This window comes from Corvus brachyrhynchos, unplaced genomic scaffold, assembly GCF_000691975.1.
Source record: "Corvus brachyrhynchos isolate BGI_N302 unplaced genomic scaffold, ASM69197v1 scaffold191, whole genome shotgun sequence".
Lineage (NCBI taxonomy): Eukaryota > Metazoa > Chordata > Aves > Passeriformes > Corvidae > Corvus > Corvus brachyrhynchos.
The window spans coordinates 2917032-2931534 of NW_008236487.1; the positions used below are offsets into that span (position 1 = coordinate 2917032).

Below are 14503 nucleotides of genomic sequence, written 5' to 3' on the forward strand. Positions count from 1 at the left end.
TTTTTTTTTTTTTTGTGAATGCATCCCAATTTCAAATTTCCAGACCTCTCTAGTAGTTTCAGAATTTTGAAAATACTTAAGAGCATTTTGGTGCCTAATCCCCTTTAAAAACATTTGCAGATACAGAACAAAGGGTTAGGATTGTGGAATAGCCCCTGTCTACAAGTCGATTCATTGTGTTTAGTCTGTTCTCTTATAATAGATTAACATGGTGGAGGGACAGAAAGTGTTGTTCTCTTCCACCATTTTCCCTTACATTGCTTTGTGATTATAAATTAATTCGATAACCACTTTGGTCTCCAATTTCTCTGACAAGTGAGAACTCTTAATTTCCTCCCAGCTGTGCTCTTTATAGATAATGCAAGTAGCAAAGCTTTGTATTCTGCCTTTAAAAACTAACTCACTTGTGCATGTATGAAGGGTATATATGCACCCTATCCATTCAAAATTGAGGCATTTCCGCTCTTGTAGCACCCACCAGGCTCAGTCTCTACCCCTCTGTCATACTCCCTGCCAAAGCATGTAGTAGGAAGTTCAGCTGACTCCGGTCCAGTCCAGCTCCTCTCAGCTGCACCGCGGTGCTGGAATAGTTTTCTCATGATGCAACATCAGTCTTCCCGTTCTGTTGAACATCAGGAATTTTCTGTGTAACTTCCTAATGTCACCTTTCAGCATCAGCAGCTGTTCAGAAACTGTTTCAGCATCAGAAGCTTCTGTTGCAGACTTCCATTATCGGCAGAGGTGAATCCACAATTTTGGAGCTGAAGGACTGAGCAGCATGAATGAATTTGTCCTTCATCACCAAAACCCACTTCTCCAGTATTCCTTCTCATCTCCCACAGGGCACTTTGCAATGTAAGACACCTCAGAGATTATTTCACACCATGGAAGGAGAGATTCCTTTCAAATAAGTCAAATTCTTCAAAAATCTACCTTGATTTGTCACTCACTTGTTCTCTCTGCCTCCTTCAGCCTCGTCATGAGGTGATCTGTTCCTCCCTGCCTCTGTGGACTGTGAACTGTAGTTGCAGGTGTTTTGCCCTGTGGATGCTGTGCTGTGAGAGCACTTACTCTCAGTTGCTGTAGAGTGTGTGTGTTCTTAGGATAACGTGTACACTCTTGGGAGAATGTGCACATGGGGTATATCTTTCTCTTCCCTTCCCTCTATTTGTTCTTTCTGGCATTTAGTGGGGGATCCACCTAACACCTCCCACCTGGCATATGTTCAACTCTGATCATGTTACATTGGTTCAGGCAGAAATTTGGTCTCGTTCTTGTCCCAGAGAACAAGCAGTGACTGGAGAAGGGCCATTTTGGTGGAATTACGGGAATTGAGGCAATGTGGTGTGTTTGCTGTGTCCTTACTCATTTTCTGTTACTCACAGACAGGCTCAAGAGGATGTGTTTGAATTAAAGCAAAACGTTCATCTAGCGTGTGTTTGGCTGCATCCATAAGGGATGGCTAAAGTTCAATTGCAGAGGCCCCATAAAGATCTGAGTTGAGGAAGGGAACCAAAATCATATTTTCTTTTGGCAGAATTACGCTTTTGGACATAATTTTAGTACTAGGGAAAAGCTGAAAATCCAGAGCGGAGAGAAACCAAACTCTATCTGTCTGGATGTGAATTCCTGTTGTATTTGGGGTGTACATGTACAGTCAGGATCAAAAAGAGGCAGAAATGCCATCCTAGAAGTCGTAACTTCGTTTCAAACTTTGTTAACATCAAGGTCTCTGAATTTACTGTGCTTGGGTTTTGCCCTCTGCAGTTTGCACTGGAAAGATGGGCTAGAAGTATATATTTGGCAATAATTTATTAAGTATTGGACATGTTAACAGTGTGATACATAAGATATTAGCCTTACTGAAATTAGCATTCTGGCATCCTTAATGCTGTCGTAGTAGCAGTTGATTGTGTGCAGAAATATTTCCTTCCAGGTTATTAACTTCAGAATGGCAGCAAAACATGGTGGGCTGTACATACCATAATGATGTTTGCTTAAAAAAACCCGCCCTCATGTTCTGCATTTGTGGGCAGAGATGGGAAAAAATACTTGTCCCTTTAAAAGCTGTCTCCCAGAGCAAAGAAATGTGGAAGCTCATTTATAAAATATGACCAGAGGATTGTTATTACTGGCTTTTTGAGACTCAGAATAGCAACAGGGCTGAGGACACTATTCATAGAGCAGAATGCCAGAAATGATGTGTTAACCTGAATCACAAACCATAAATTATTGAGAACTGCAGCTTCTGCTATCTTTTTACATGTTAAAATATTCCTTTTTGCATGGAAAATCTTAACTATACAGATTTGCATTTTTCCCATGGAGTATTTCTTCTGAAGAGTATTTATTAAGGGATGATCTTTACACAACCTGTGGGAAAGTGTAGGTAGAAACAAAAGCCCCAGAAATAAATAGGCTTTTTTTTTCCAAAAGTCTTTACATTGTTGCCACAAGGCTGTAACATTTTTGTTCATGCTTTTGAAGATCACATCAATCCTTTCTTCTTGCAGTCAGCACTCAGGTCTATGCCTGCTCCAGAATTCACTGGAACACGTGGAAAGCTTAGGATGTTATTTCCCTAAGTTCTGTAAGGATGTCTTTACCTATTTTGTTCAGGAGCTAATAAGGATAGCTAGCAATTCCAGGGAAGCATGTTTTGCTATACTGTTTATTTCTTATGTGCTTTCTGTGGAGGTACCACTGCACGACTGTAGCAAAGGCCAAAATCCTGCAACCTGGATCCCAGTCCTGTCTTTTTTGGACTCACTGCACCCAGTGACAGAGGGTTGCAGGAATATTGCCCAGCTGGGACCATCAGCCCTTAGGCTGTTTAGTGCATTTTCAAAAGTAATTTCAGCCTTAGATGAATCCACAGGTATTCTATCTGAAAAGGTCATGCTGGCTTAGTCGTTTCCATTTAAGTACCTAAGATTAAGTGAGATGAATCGTGGTGAGAATGAGTCATCGTATGATTTAGAATGAAATTAGCATTATTGGCCACCAGCACAAAATGTATCAGAGTGTAGTAGAATCACTCAGAAAATTGCCAGTATTTCATCCAAGAGGTCTGGATATAGTGTTCAGTATTGTCTTGTACTTGCATTGAGGTTATTTTTGTCCAGCATCATACAGTAGGTGATCATAATGGTAGCTAAGAAGTAGATCCTTGTAGCTTTAAAATTTGCTCCTGCTTTGGGATTTCAGATGTCCACTTTGAAAATTCTGTGATGCTGCACGATTTACTCAGTAAAAGCTGACAAAAGTCAGATTTGTTTGGGATTTTATTTCCACTTGTCTAGCATTAGATAATGAGATGTAGTTACCAGTACTTTAATTTTACAGAGCTGATGAGTGTCCGCAGCTCCTCTTAAAGTCAGCAGAACTTGTAACTACTTGCACTTCTGGTAATTGGGTTCTGGCACAATGTGTTTCGGAATGAGGCATTCAAAAGCCAGAGTACTTAAGATTAGGAGTTGTTTTGCAGCTTTGATCTCTTCCTCATGTGTAAAACTCATTCCGTTGTATGGAAATAAACTGAGGATATAAACTTCTGAAAAAGAACTCTGAGCTCTGCTGCGCACCATTTATTTTCCTATTACTCTTTGCATATTGTTTATTCGATATGTTGTATATCTCCTTGCCTCCCCTTGCTTTTTATTTTAATTGGCACCTGGTTATTGGCTGGAAATTCCACTAGCATGACTCATCCCTGCTCTGTAAATGACTGTGAACAGGCATCACAATTGTGGGATTTACTTTCCTCTCCTTTTTTTTTTTTTTTTTTTTTTTTTGAGTGCCTGCAGGCAGAAAGGAAGTGTTTGCTGCCCTACAAAATCCTTCTTAAGTGTGAATCACAGTTATGATTTATTTTTAAGTACACTGATATACAGGTTAAGTCGGAATGGGTCTGCTGCTCTTGCCTTTAATACAATTACTTCTATACTTTCTACAATGCACAGTGAGTTCTGAAGTAACTTCAGATCTTTGAATACAGAATGGAATCCCAATGTAGCTTTAACAGAAAAAATAATTAGATCGCTTAAGTTTTAATAAAATTCAGATATTTTAAAAGTTTACACATTAAATTTTCCTAAGTGCTTTTTCCTGGCACGAGCTTGTAATAATAAACTAGGAAGGAAGTTGGAGCTAATCATTGGGTTCTGAATGCACACGCCCTGCCAAATTTCCCCACAGGCATGAAACAGCCGCTCAAGCTGTGACACCAGCAAATTAAATCCTGGAGGTAGCTGACCAGAAGTAATGAAATGTGTATTTACCATACTGATGCTGTCAGTCTTAAGACACACTGCCTTTACAATCTAGTTAAGTGGGGCACGTTTGTCATTTCTAGTGGTGCTTAGAGAAAATACTCAGGTTTCTTCCTAGCCTTCTTTTCAAAATCACAAGCCCAGTGCTGGCTGGTAACCCTCACCTTGTTCAACATGAAGAAAGGATGACCAGAATGGTCTGTTCTTTTAAAACACTGCCTGGGTGAAATCCATATTCCAAAGGAGATAAATGATTTCGTCTTATGACATGTTAATTGCCAATTCTTTTTGTTGATCTCTTACCTGCCACTCCAGTCTTAGAAGATGAAATTAAAGGATGAAAGTTATTTTAAGAGCCAGTGGATATGAAACAGCAGATGTCTCCCACAAGCCGTGTGTCCCATGCGTGCAGCAATTGAAAAGCCTGTGAGCACACAGGGGTGTGGAGGAGGGACACATAGCCACTGGAAGGGGACCACTCAAGAGAGGGATGCATTCTGCAGATGGGTAAAGGAAGGGGTTGGATGGGGCACATGGCTTCTAAAGAGAGGGCCCTCAAAAAAATGCATCATGGCAGCAGTGGTTCCAAAGCATCTGGACCACAGGTACATGGAGCAGGGAAGCTATCATTTCACAATCCCCACATGCTTAAGGTGATAGAGGACTCAGAAAAAGCTATTTACCCCAGATAGGTATTGTCATAGGTAACAACAGCATCCATCTGAGAGTTTTATTTAGCTAGCAGAGGCATTCCATGCTAATTGTGTGAGAGCTGTTGTAGAAGGCTCATGAATCATTTGCTGGATGGTGCTTGCTGTGGATTCACGAGAACATTAAGGGGAAAAAATAAAAGTACAGTCTTCATCATGGTTAATACAATACCCGTGGAAGAGTCAAAGAATAAAATCACAACCCATATGAGCATTCTCTGAAAGCATCTAATTATATCTTAGGAATGTCCATGACTCCGCAATTGTATGCTTAAATTCCAGCTGTACTTGGTTAGCATAGCAAATGATTTATAGCACAACCAGCTATAAGGAGCTTGCTTTGAACTGTTCGTTGGCACATATAAATTGGTTTGGCCCTGCTGGGTGGTTCTGCATAGCAAGGTAGGGACGTGGAGTTGGTACTGTGGAATTCAGTGCCAAGGCCAAGGGAAGGCCAGAATAATTTTAGAGATAACACCATTCTTTTTCCTCTAGTGAAGCATTCAAATGCAAGTCTATGGAAGGTCAAAACCCACAGATACATGAACTTCAAGCTTATGTAGAAATAACCTTGGTGAGTCCTTGCTCGGTCTTGCAAGACAACCATGGCTTCTGTGATGAAATACTGCATGTGCTTTTGGAAAGCCATCTCATCTGTGCCTTCCTTCTCCTGTCTTCCCACAGCAGGAGGGCTGAAGTAGGATTAATTCCACATTTTCTTAGTGAGCGCAAAATAGGGAAGAAGAAGAATAAGAGAAACTCTACTTGGTTTTGACCAGATCTAAGCATAATGCCCAGTTAAAGGTTTGAATCTGTGTGAATCCAAATGCTAGACTGGGATTTAAGGCAAAATACAACCACTTGAAGTGTAGAATTTTGATCTACTCAAGGGTAAGTCTTTTGAATTCAGCTGAGGCTGAGGAAAACGCATGGAAGCTTTTATGTAGTCGTAGTCTTATATTGTAAGCCATTTGGAACAGTTGCTTTGCCATCTGTGAAAAATTACCCAGACTTCTGCACCAAAATATTCTCCCATTGATAACATTGGCAGATACAATTTTAACAACTTAAAAGTAATTTTTTAAAAGACTAATTAAAGTGAACCTCAGATCAGCAGCTGAGGTTGCATTGCCTCTGTTTTTAATCTCAGGCTTGAAGGTGTCCAGACAGGTTATCCTATTTGGGTTGGACTGGTTATATGCTTTGTGCCTTGTTCTCATGCTGGATCAGATGAGTGGGTTTGCTTAGGGCCTTTGTCTCAAGCCTGTAGCTTGGCCTATAGGGTGGTATAACATTAGGTACACTGTAGATGCCAAAGCCCAATGATAATACCATGAATTGTAAAGACAAACTGCTGCTGTTTTAAATCTTACACTCCTAGAACAAATTATTTTTTCTTGGTGGGTTTCTTGTTGTTGTTGTTAGGAGGTTTTTTTGCTGTTGTTTTTGTTGAGCTGTTTTTTTGAATTCTGGGAGTTGGCAACACCATGTGTGTGAATTTCAAATAGGGATCCTGCTTCTTGCAGCATAAATCCTAGAAATATTGTTTTCATGGAAAAATTCCCACTAAACAAAACCACAAGAAGATAGGAGGTAATCAGGCTGCTAGAATTAATCTCTGTAGGAGGTCTCTACCTCTCTGGTACAGGGGCAACTCGATCGAATAAATTGCAAACTAACCTTGATTTTGCACCTTTCCCTGAGAGCTCTCAGCCTGTGAAATACGAAGGAAAAAGAAATACTGTGGAGTTGGGAACTGAAAATACCAGCTATTACAGTTTTTAGGGGGGGTAAAAAATTATAAGCTGTGGTGTGGTCTAATAAACAAAAAAGCAACTCTTAATGTAAGCTTGAACTTTTCCTTCTCATTAATGATCATGAATCTGTTTTGAAATTCCTGTAGAGAACAAGTGCTTCTCCTGACAGCTGGTTTGAAATTAATAAAAAGGAAAATGTTTTCAGCCAGCAATGACTTAACATGCTCGTGATATATGAAAACAAGGTTAAATTGCTCCTTTCTCTCTGCTACTAATAAAAGAAATATTGAAAATTAAATGCTGTAGCTTAGGAAGTGAAAAGTGCCAGCCAAAACTGTGGACATAGCAGTGAGAGCTGCTTATCACTTGGTACTTGCTGGAACAGGCATATTTGGAAAAGCTTAGGCAGTGCCAAAAATTATTCTTCAGTTGTAGGCTTTCAGAATATATTGCATTGAGGAATATATGATCCTGTTTCTGCAAGATAAGAGTCTTGATTTAATCACCTCCTTTTTTGGGATTTAAATGACTTTGAGGCTTTATCGGAAATCCTCTTGCCCCTGATACCCTTTACAATCTCATCCTTCTTCTGCTTTACTTCACCTTTCCTCATGAAAGAATGACAGAGGCTTTATTCCTCAGGATGTAAGGAATGGAGTATCTGGAGTATCAGAAAACACACAGCAGGATCCAGCCTCTGCTGCAGAGAGACTGGCCTCTGATAATCAGATACCTGTGGGCTTTGGCTGACTATGAATTGTAGCCTGAAATAATTGCTCCTGTTTGATGTTAACTCTCTTGTAGAATATAAGATGTAACTTTATTGCAAATACAACGTGAGTATCTTTTGACTATCAAGGGAAATAGGTGAAAGTAAAATACTAGATTTTACTTCAACAAACTCTTTATTCTTGTCTTGTAGAATGCAGAACCTTTCCAAGTTGCTGTCCGAGAAGACAATTGTATCGTTGTCTCCCTGGAAGCATCAGATGTGGTGAGCTCATCCTCTGTATATGTTGTGAAGATAGCTGGAGAATCCAAGAACTACTTTTTCCAGTTCGACGAATTCAATAGCACTTTACCTGCCCCTGTGGTTTTTAATGCCAAATACCATGGCCTGTATTACATAGTAACTCTCTTGGTAGTGAACTCAAATATGGTTTCCAAGTCAGCGAGATCAATCACTGTGTTAACCAGTAAGTAACACCTTATTCTTCTTTTCTTCTGTTTCTTGTCTTTGTGTGTGGCTTTTTTCCCCAGAAGTTCTTCCTGTGAAGAAGGTTGGGTGGTTGTTGGGTTTTTTCACTGGGTCCTGCTTGTGTGTAGGATGCACCCCTGTGTGAGAACAGTAGGGAAAAAGTCCTGACAACGTGTGAGTGAAAATTCACAAGTTGTGGGCGAAAAGAAAGGCAATGCTGTAGGTTTCCCCTGGCTGACCCTTCCTGAACTCTGAGGTGTGACGTACTAAAATAGTGTGATGAATGAACTCCCCTTTTCAGACGTTCATCCTAAACCCTTTGAACCAGGAGTTCCAAAAGTCTGGTAAAGGGCATGACAGGTATTGACTGACATTTCAGTGTAAGCACTCCTGTTGTATGGGGAGTTTTATCCTGTTTTAAATGCTGTAACATTGTTCTTTGATTGCTAATATGTTGAGGCAATGCTAAACTTGGAAAGCAGACACCAGTCACCAAAACCATGTGTTTGTGCCAGTACAGCTGAAGGTGTTTGTGATGGAGAACACATCTGTAGTAGCCTGTCTGTTACTATTTCCAGGTGCATTGATCCTGGGGGAGATGTGTGATTTTGTGTGCTCTGTCACCATACAAAGTACCACAGATTTCCAGCTGTGCTTCTGGCTCTGAGGTTGATCCAGGACTGGTTGCATGTGCCAACCTGAAAATAATTTGTAGAATATAAAATAATTTCTTCATCTGGAAGATGACAAAAATCTGTTTGGATGGAGCAGGACTAATTTCCAGATATTATTTTTTTTTCCCCTAAATGGCACCTTGGAATGTATGGGTAGTTTCAGTTGTCTTACATCTGAGGAATTGTTACGATTTTTTGTACCTGTATTATTGTGTCAATGAGGAAACACCATCCACTGTAACAGCATTCAGAGCATGTTAAAGCAGGCTCATGTGTTATTGAGTGAGGTTCCTAAAATTTAGGAGTAAGAAGATTTTGCATCATCTATATCATCAATTTGCATCATCTGTATCATCTTCAGCCTTCCCTTCTGTGCTCAAGTTGTGCCCTGGAGAGGAAAACCATGAAGGGCCCCATGGGAAGAAGTATCATGTTGTTGAGTAATGCAAGTACTGAACAATTTCAGGATTCACAGGCAGCCTGAATTTCCTTTCCTTTGACTACTTTAACCTTGTAAGCAAAGTAGTAATTTTAATCCAATTTTCTATTTCGTGTTTGTTTTCTTCAAAGAAAATAATTGAAGCATGCATTGTCATATACAACTGAAAAAAAAATGCCTCACTATGCGTTTTTAGCTGGTTTTGGATGCTGCATTTGGAGTTGTGCAGCAGGGCTCATTGCTCTTTGATTTCCAGAGCCCACGAGGGTCTCTGGGAGCAGGGAAAGTGTGATCCAAGCTGGCAGATGGTGCACACTCTCCTGTGCAGGGAATCTCTGAAGGAAGAAGGGAGCCGGAGTCACTCAGCCCATCAAAGCCAGCCCCAGGCTTCCCATTTGTGACTCAGGGGGTTTCCACAAGGTGTTCCTGGAAAAGTCTGAGTCTGACGGCTCCAAGGGCATATCCTGGATCACTCTCCCTCCTCCAAGGCTTGATGGTTTCACCACCTGTCTTATGGGGGTGTGCTGGCAGCATCTTGGGGTTTCCTGCTGCGACCTCTTCTGCTCCCCCAGACCTTGGAAGGAGCAGTGATTGTGGCATGCAGCCAGTGCTGCCAGTGGAAAATGTGTAACAAAGAGAGAACAGTGGATTTCTCTGGTTTTATCTCACCAGAGGGACAACCACGTTCATGGGAAAGAAAGGGCAATCCTGCAGGCAGCATTGAAGGATGTACTGAACCCTAAAAGTAGGTTGTAAATTGTGAGCTTTGGAAGGGAAAGGATCCAGTCTCCTCCGTGATATTTTTTGTCAGGAAGACGGATGAGTGCTGGCTCTCTTGTAGCAGCCTCTGCTCCTAAGTTCATCTTTGGAGCACAAGGCTACAGAACTGAAAGGAAATTCGGAATGAAAAGACAGCATGGCAGCGTGGGCTTTTTCAGGTGTGTCGGTACCCTTCAGGTTTTGAGAAGAGATCTTAAAAACTCCTGTAGTGACCACTGGTTTCTCCTACAAAAATGTATGAAGTTGTACTTGGTTTGTTGTTGGGTTTTTTTCCCCTCTTATTGGTATTGTCCACTGCCTGTTTTACATAATTTTATGATTATGAATTAACTTGATTTTTTTGGCAGACAATAATTAGGATAGATTTGTATTTTTCTTTTTGCCATATGCTGTCTGACTGTTTAATATTCTTGGCTTATTTAATCATGCAAAGACATGTAACTATCTAAGTTATTCCTTATTCCTTCTGTATCTTACACATGAAAGAATGGCACATTGCAATTAGCTTCCAGTACCAAATTAATTCCTGTTCTAACTTCATTGGTGTCAGGAGAGCTTTACCAGTGGCAGATTGACCCCATTCATTAGGCTGCCACAAAATAAATCAAGCAGGATAGCCAGTGATGCCAATGTGGTTATTCCCAAGACAGTACTCTCAAGAGGTTTCTGGGATCTCCTGGAGTTTGCAAAGGACACTGTGCAGGGAGATGCAGCCTTTCAGCGTGGCCATGTGCTGGAGATTTGAGTTTCACACAGGGTAACCAAATAGTGCTTGTCAGAACGAGACCAAGGTCCCTCAAAGGCATTGCCTACTTAGGAATTCAGGGAGAGTCCTGGAAGACCTCTGCTTTCCGATGGTGTATCCTGATGACATTTCCTTTCTCCTGTTCACGTCCCCCATCAATATGCTACATCTAAGGGAATTGGAAAGAAATGGCTATGTCTCTTCACAGGCTGAAACTTTTTAAGCAAGAGAAGAACCCATTTAAGAGAAGACTTTTGTTTTACCCCTTGAAGGTTTCTGGCCGGAAAAGCATTGGAAAGCTAACAAAATATGTATTCTATACATTATAGATAGGCATATATATTATATATATATATATATGTGTGTATGTGTAACTCTTCACGTAAATGTATGGGCATAAATATGTACATATAAAAATACAAAATCATGTCACAGAAATACACATATAACATAGAATCATAGTATCATTTAGGTTGGAAAAGACCTCTGAGACATCAAGTTCAACCCTTAACCCAACACTGTCAAGTTCACCGCCAGACCATGTCCCCAGGTGCCACCTCCATGCAATTCTTTGAACACTTCCAGGGATGGCGACTCAACCACTTCCCTGGGCAAGCTATTCCAGTGCCTGACCACCCTTTCAGTGAAGAAGTTTTTCCTCCTATGCAGTGTAAACCTCCAGATTTGTCAGCACAGTTTGCCTCTGGTGAAGCCATGCCGGCTGTCTTGGATCACCTCCTTGTCTTGCACGTGCATGTAAGCACATCCACGCATATTCGTGCACGTATGTTACCACTTGAGGTTCCATTGTTCATTTGGTCCTTTTCTACAAGACTGCACAGTTCTGATCAGCTCTGATAGGAATAATTTCATTGGAATAATTTCTCATGTTAATCAAAACACCACAAACTGTAGAACTTCCTCGTTTAGGCGCCGTGGTCCAGATTGTTGTAATGAAAAGGATGAGCTATTTGAAAACTCTTAGATAGGAAACCTGTAACATGGAATTTGAGCACAAAATGGTGTTTTTTGCTCCTGATTCTGTAGCAAAGTTGTGTTCAGCCAAATTGGGCTCTCACTGAAGGAGAGGAGCTGAAACCCTGACCACTTTTTAAAGATCTCTGCAATGGTTTTGACAAGAATAGTTGTGAGACTCTCACCCTGCTGGCCAGATTCCTTTGAGTGCGATTATGCTCTGCCTGTCAAAGTGACCTTCCTTCCAGTCTTCAGTCTGGACAATGTTAGAAGTAGTTCTGGTATCTAACACAACTATTTCAGGCCTGCTTTCCTCTGCTCTTGGAGCTTTGGCTTTTCAATGGGGAAGGAGTAACTCCAGAATTTATGTAATTAATTGAGTGCTTTGAAATATTTGAAATAAAGTTTCACCTTTTTACTAATTTTACTAATTTTTACTGATTTTAAAGTAGTTTATGAGATAAATAAAGAGTACATCTGTAATACCAGTGACTGATACTCTCACTCATTCATCCTACGTTTTCCCAGCTTGAAGCCTTACTTTATTCTTCCCAGGGTGAGTCATACCCATATAGCATCTTTTTCTTCTTTTTTTTTTTTTTTTTTCAAATCCACTGTCAACCTTATACTGTGAAGGAAAAAAAAAAATTGTACATTAGAAGGAATGGGGAAAGCAGTACATTGCAAAGCTATTGTGTCCTGCAGGAAAAATGTGTCTCTGCTGGGAATTGGAGAAATCCAGATCTGAGGAGCTCTGATGGTGATTAAGAGCAGCTCTGCCTGGCTTTTATTTTAGCTGGTGATTAGGAGTTTTGAGTGGTAAATGTCTCATTGTTTCAAGAGCTGATGATTCCTTACATACATGACTGTGAAATATATTCCCTTCAGGGAGAGTTGTGCCTCTGTGTCTCCTACAAAAAGTATTCTCCTCGAGAGACCAACAGGCTGCTGCCTGGGACTCTGATCTCCAGCTCTCAGAGAGTAATTGGCATTAGACCCGGTTAATGCTCCGTTGTCATTGTGCCAGATGCTGCAGGAAGTGATTCAGCAGGTCCAGTCCTTTCCTCTGCCTTGTTAATGGATCAGAGTTCTTTAACTCGGAGCTTCAGAGGGTTTTTTCCCCTAATGAAATGTGAAACTTAGCCCTTCATGTTTTTCTTTCTTAAAGGATGATGTGAAACATCTTTAGAAGGGCTGCTTATCTGTGGCAGCCCTAACTTTGAAATGTAACTCAGAATAGCATCTAGGTCCATTAGTGCTCAGCTTTTCCCAGCAAATAAAACATGTTATCCTCTTTCTAGGGTGGAAAAACCTCTCCATCAGAATCAAAGAAACAGAAAGAACTGCAACCATATGATTTCCTGCTGTAATTTCCATTGTAAGGAGGATCTAAACAATTGGCCTAAATCTGTTCAAGAACAATAGCTATGCCTTTGTTCGTGGAACAACATTATTTTTTAGGTTGTGTCATCTTTGTATTTATCATCCTATGGGGCCATGTAGAAATGGCACTATGTATCATCATTTCTCAGGAACTATTTTCACTTATATTCCCCCTTTGTAAGCAGTAGCACAAGATCTCTATTACCTATCATAAACTTGAACATTATGTTCCCAAAGTATTAAACAACATCTTCTTTAATCTCAAAGATGGTTTCCTTTTAACAAGAGATAAAACATCCTAAAGTTTACAGCATAATGGAAGCTTTACCCTGGCTGTGCCTTACTCCTGGTAATCATACAGATGTATGAACAGTGTCATCCAGATAATTCACAACTTCTTCCTGTGAATAAAGGGAATTACCCATGGGGGTTAGGTCACTCCATTAATGGGGCATCTTTTTCATAAAAGTCACAATATGGAGGTAAATAATGATTAACCTGCATTCCAGTGTGAGAAGCAAGGGAGTTGAGCTCAGTCCTACATGTAATGCTATGTCTAAGCTACCACAATAATCAATCTAATTCAATTTGTGGAGTGACCCAGTCTACAAATATTACAAACAAATTGATGTGGATTGAAATATGGTACCTATTTTCACAGTACTTTCCCCACCCCACCCCACCCCCCCCAAATTGCAAATATTAATGTGTCTGCATTCACAAAGTGAATGCATTAATGGAGGATTTAGCATTCAGAATTTCCCAGGACATTTGAGGAACATGTTAGGCACATTTATTGTGCTGTCTTGATGCTTGTGTAATGCAAGTTATATGCTAAATGCAAAGTGCTGGAAAGTCCAGGGTAAACAGAGAAGTTAAGTTTCCTGTTAACAGATAAGATGGGAAAGCAGTTGCTACAGAAGCAGTAGATTGTGAGACACAGAGAAAAATGGCAGATTTAGGACTTGGTCCTGCAATCTTGTCTCTCTGTGTGTAATATAATCTGCAAGTCTAAAAATAAAGAGACTGTAAGTGAAGAGGTGCCTTAAACTATTAGAGGGACATTGAAATGCACTAAGTCCCTTCTGTAATACGAATTCAATGTAGTACGGAGGTTTTATAAAGCTCTAAGTATTATATTTCTGTAATTCCACTTTATTTAAGCTATTTCTTGACAGCCCCTGAAATCTGTGACAAGGTCCATCCTAAACACTGAAAATGGTAAAATTAAAAAGACCAGACTGTTTATGCTCTGAATTATAAATCTAGGTAGTAAAGGGTGGCATTTTACGTATTCTTTAATTTTAATAACCCTAGGAGCAATTAGTAAGTGAAAGACAGAACATGATGGTTATCTGCTGAGTGTTCTTTTAATTTCACAGTGTGCAAATAGCTTTTGATGTGAAGATTTGGTGCCGAAGGAAGTAAGATAATGGAAGAATCTTTAAATTGCATTATATCACTCATGCAGCTCTGCTAACATCAGCCATGAGCAAGGAGAGGATAGCGAGCGGAAGATAGCGACACGAAAGAGAGTCTGCAGTGATTACCGCTTGATTCAATTGTTGGTT

The 14503-nt window shown here is 40.3% G+C and overlaps 1 protein-coding gene across 1 annotated transcript in view; it reads left to right on the forward strand.

Annotated features, from left to right (window-relative positions):
- Positions 1-7661: 7661 nt before the first annotated feature.
- PTPRO (protein tyrosine phosphatase, receptor type O) overlaps positions 7662-14503 on the forward strand; it is a 62079-nt gene continuing 55237 nt past the window's right edge. The window contains exon 1 of the mRNA XM_017726273.1: positions 7662-7732. The gene's annotated coding sequence lies outside the window, so the exon portion shown is untranslated. The remainder of the gene's footprint in view (positions 7733-14503) is intronic.